A 5,143-nucleotide genomic window follows, 5' to 3' on the forward strand; every position below is an offset into this window, starting at 1 on the left:
GAAGTTTGTTACTTTCTTGTTAAGAAAGGTTCAATCTTTAAATTCTAGAATCTTATCTTGTAGTTTCTTGTTAGTAAAGTAATTAATTTTAATTTTAAAAATTAAATCTTTTTCAAACATATCTTATCATATCTTTTATATCTTATCTTTTTATCATATATTTTTCAAAATTTTATCTTTTTTAAAAATTTGATTTCAAAATATCTTATCTAACTTCTTATCTTCTTATCTTTTCAAATTTGATTTTAATATCTTTTTCAATTAACTATTTGACTTTTTATTTGTTTCTTATCTTTTTCAAAACCACTTAACTACTTTTCCTCCTCTAATTTTCGAAAATACCTCCCTCTTTTTCAAAAAAAAAAATTCTTTTTAATTGTTTAAATTTTAATTTTAATCATATCTTATCTTTAATTTTCAAAAATCACTAACCACTTTTTCAAAATTATTTTCGAAATTCTCTATCTCTCCTTCTATCTATTTATTTATTTATTCACTAACACTTCTCTTCATCTCTCTTCATCTCAGTTCACCACCTCTATCCTTACCCATTCTTCTTCACTACTCTACCTTTTTTTTCTTTTACTAACATAAAGGAATCTTTATACTTTGACATAGAGGATTCCTCTTTCTTTTCTTGTTCTCTTCTTCCCTATATGAGCAGGAACAAGGAAAAAGACACTCTTGTTGAAGCTGATCCAGAACCTGAAAGGACTCTGAAGAGGAAACTAAGAGAAGCTAAACTACAACAATCCAAAGGTAACATTTCTGAAATTTTTGAACAAGAGAAGGAGATGGCAGCCGAACCCAACAACAATAATGCAAGGAGAATGCTTGGTGACTTCACAAAAATAACGTCCAAATTTGATGGAAGAAGCATCTCCATTCCTGCCATTGGAGCCAACAATTTTGAGCTTAAGCCTCAACTAGTTGCTTTAATGCAACAGAACTGCAAGTTTTATGGACTTCCATCTGAAGATCCTTACCAGTTTTTAACTGAGTTCTTGCAGATTTGTGAGACTGTTAAGACAAATGGAGTAGATCCTGAAGTCTACAGGCTCATGCTTTTCCCTTTTGCTGTAAGAGACAGAGCTAGAACATGGTTGGACTCACAACCTAAAGATAGCCTGGATTCCTGGGATAAGCTGGTCACAACCTTCTTAGATAAATTCTTTCCTCCTCAAAAGCTGAGCAAACTTAGAGTGGATGTTCAGACCTTCAAGCAAAAAGATGGTGAATCCCTCTATGAAGCTTGGGAAAGATACAAGCAGATAACCAAAAGGTGTCCTTTTGACATGTTTTCAGAATGGACCATATTAGATATATTCTATTATGGTCTATCTGAATTTTCCAAGATGTCATTGGACCATTCTGCAGGTGGATCTATTCACCTAAAGAAAACCCCTGAAGAGGCTCAAGAACTTATTGACATGGTTACAAATAACGAATTCATGTACACTTCTGAGAGGAATTCCGTGAATAGTGGGACGCCTCAGAGGAAGGGAGTTCTTGAAATTGATACTCTGAATGCCATATTGACTCAGAACAAAGTGTTGACTCAGCAAGTCAACATAATCTCTCAAAGTCTGAATGGATGGCAAAATGCATCCAACAGTACTAAAGAGGCAGCTTCTGAAGAAGCTTATGATCCTGTGAACCCTGCAATGGCAGAGGTAAATTATATGGGTGAATCTTATGGAAACACCTATAACTCATCATGGAGAAATCATCCAAATTTCTCATGGAAGGATCAACAAAAGCCTCAACAAGGCTTTAAAAATGGTGGAAGAAATAGGCTCAGTAATAACAAGCCTTTTCCATCATCTTCTCAGCAACGACAGAAAATTCTGAACAGAGCACCTCTAATTTAGCAAACTTAGTCTCTGATCTGTCAAAAGCCACTTTAAGTTTCATGAGTGAAACAAGGTCCTCCATTAGAAATCTAAAGGCACAAGTGGGCCAGCTGAGTAAGAAAGTCATTGAAACTCCTCCCAGTATTCTCCCAAGCAATACAGAAGAGAATCCAAAAGGAGATTGCAAGGCCATTGAAGTAATCCATATGGCCGAATGCACAAGGGAGGAGAAGGACGAAAATCCTAGTGAGAAAGACCTCCTAGGACGTCTCTCAAACAAGAAGGAGTTCCCCATTGAGGACCTAAAGGAATTTGAGGCTCATATAGAGACCATAGAGATTCCACTAAATCTCCTTCTTCCATTCATGAGCTCTGAAAACTATTCCTCCTCAGAAGAGGATGAAGATGTAACTGGAGAGCAATTTGCTCAATATCTAGGAGCTATCATGAAGCTGAATGCCAAGTTGTTTGGTAATGAGACTTGGGAAGGTGAATCCCCCTTGCTCATTAGTGAACTAGATACATGGATTCAGAAAACTCCACCTCAAAAGAGACAAGATCCTGGTAAATTCTTAATACCCTGTACCATAGGCACCATGACCTTTAACAAGGCTCTGTGTGACCTGGGGTCAGGCATAAATCTTATGCCACTCTCTGTAATGGAGAAACTAGGGATCATTGAGGTACAGCCTGCCTTATTCTCACTTCAATTGGCAGACAAGTCAGTAAGACAAGCTTATGGATTAGTAGAGGACGTGTTAGTAAAGGTTGAAGGCCTTTACATCCCTGCTGATTTCATAATCTTAGACATTAGGAAGGAAGAAGATGAATGCATCATCCTTGGAAGACCCTTCCTAGCCACAGCAGAAGCTGTGATTGATGTTAGCAGAGGAGAATTAGTCCTTCAATTGAATGGGGACTACCTTGTGTTTAAAGCTCATGGACCTTCCTCTGCAACCATGGAGAGGAAGCATGAAAAGCTTCTCTCAGTACAGAGTCAAAAAGAGCCTCCACAGTCAAACTCTAAGTTTGGTGTTGGGAGGCCACAACCAAATTCTAAGTTTGGTTTTGAGAAGCCCCCTCATTCAAACTCTAAGTTTGGTGTTGGGAGGCCCTCATCATGCTCTGAATATCTGTGAGGCTCCATGAGAACCCACTGTCAAGCTAATGACACTAAAGAAGCGCTTGTTGGGAGGCAACCCAATTTTTATATATCTAATTTTAATTTTATTTTATTGTTATTTTGTGTTTTATTAGGTTCATGATCAAAATCAAAAATAGTAGAAGAAAAATCACACCCTGGAGGAAGGACTTACTGGCGTTTAAACGCCAATAAGGTGCATCTGGCTGGCGTTCAACGCCAGAACAGAGCTTGTTTCTGGCGCTGAACGCCAGAAACAAGCAACATCCTGGCATTTGAACGCCAGGAATATGCCTTAAGGAAAGCTTGTGCTGAACGCCAGTAACAAGCATGGAACTGGCGTTCAACGCCAGAAACATGCTACACATGGGCGTTGAACGCCTAGAGTGTGCATCACTTCGGCGTTTAAACGCCAGAATGGTGTGCAAGGGCATTTTACATGCCTAATTGGTGTAGGGATGTAAATCCTTGACACCTCAGGATCTATGGACCCCATAGGATCATCTCAGGATCTGTGGACCCCACAGGATCCCCACCTAACATATTCTCCCCTCTTCTTAACATTCATTCTCTCTTTCCAATAAACACACTTTCCCAAAAACCCTTCACCAATCACCTCAAACCTCTCTTCCCAATTACCCCCTTCACCACTCACATCCATCCACGCTTCCCCATAAACTCCACCCACCTTCAAAATTCAAAAATCTTTCCCACCCAAACCCACCCTAAATGACCGAAACTACACCCACTCCCCTCCGTATATATACCCTTCCATTCTACTTCATTTTCACAAAACACAAACCCCCTCTTCTATACCTTGACCGAAACACCTTCACTCACTCTCCTCCATATTTTCTTCTTCTTCTTCTTCTCTTCTTTCTTCTCTTGCTCGAGGGCGAGCAATATTTTAAGTTTGGTGTGGTCAAAGCATAATCTTTCTGTTTTTCCATTACCATCAATGGCACCTAAGGCCGGAGAATCCTCTAGAAAAGGAAAAGGGAAGACAAAAGCTTCCACCTCCGAGTCATGGGAGATGGAAAGATTCATCTCCAAAAGCCATCAAGACCACTTCTATGATGTTGTGGCAAAGAAGAAGGTGATCCCTGAGGTCCCTTTCAAACTCAAGAAAAATGAGTATCCGGAGATTCGACATGAAATCTGAAGAAGAGGTTGGGAAGTCCTAACCAACCCCATGTAGCAAGTCAGAATCTTAATGGTTCAAGAGTTCTATGCCAATGCATGGATCACTAGGAACCATGATCAAAGTGTGAATCCGAGTCCAAAGAATTATCTCACAATGGTTCGGGGGAAATACTTAGATTTTAGTCCGGAAAATGTGAGGTTGGCATTTCACTTGCCCATGATGCAAGGAGATGAACGCCCCTACACTAGAAGGGTCAACTTTAATCAAAGGTTGGACCAAGTCCTTATGGACATATGTGTGGAAGGAGCTCAATGGAAAAGAGACTTCAAAGGCAAGCCGGTTCAACTAAGAAGATTGGACCTCAAGCCTGTGGCTAGAGGGTGGTTAGAGTTCATTCAACGCTCCATCATCCCCACTAGCAACCGATCTGAAGTTACTGTGGATCGGGCCATCATGATTCATAGCATCATGATTGGAGAGGAAGTAGAAGTTCATGAAGTCATCTCCCATGAATTCTACAAAATAGCCGAAAAGTCCTCCACCATGGCAAGGCTAGCCTTTCCTCATCTTATTTGCCATCTATGTTACTCAGCTGGAGTTATCATAGAAAGAGACATCTTCATTGAAGAGGATAAGCCCATCACCAAGAAGAGAATGGAGCAAGTAAGAGAGACCCTCTACGGATCTCAAGAGATGCATGAGGAAGCTCATCATCAAGAAATCCCTTAGATGCCTCAAGGGATGCACTTTCCTCCCAACAACTATTGGGAACAACTCAACACTTCCCTAGAAGATTCGAGCTACAATGTGGAACAATTAAGGGTGGAACATCATGAGCACTCCATCATTCTCCATGAAATAAGAGAAGATCAAAGAGCAATGAGGGAGGAGCAACAAAGGCAAGGAAGGGACATAGAAGAGCTTAAGGACATTGTTGGTCCTTCAAGAAGAAGATGCCACTAAGGTGGATTCATTCCTTGTTCTTACTTTTCTGCTGTTCGGTTT

At 40.0% G+C, this 5,143-nt stretch overlaps 1 non-coding gene across 1 annotated transcript; it reads right to left on the bottom strand.

The window, feature by feature from the left end:
* Positions 1-1,193: 1,193 nt before the first annotated feature.
* On the bottom strand, positions 1,194-1,301 carry LOC112712909 (small nucleolar RNA R71). Its single transcript, XR_003157969.1, has one exon. It is a non-coding gene; the product is annotated as a small nucleolar RNA R71 (small nucleolar RNA).
* Between the last annotated feature and the right edge of the window lie 3,842 nt (positions 1,302-5,143).

The sequence above is a fragment of the Arachis hypogaea genome, chromosome 1 (genome assembly GCF_003086295.3).
Source record: "Arachis hypogaea cultivar Tifrunner chromosome 1, arahy.Tifrunner.gnm2.J5K5, whole genome shotgun sequence".
Taxonomy (NCBI): Eukaryota; Viridiplantae; Streptophyta; class Magnoliopsida; order Fabales; family Fabaceae; genus Arachis; species Arachis hypogaea.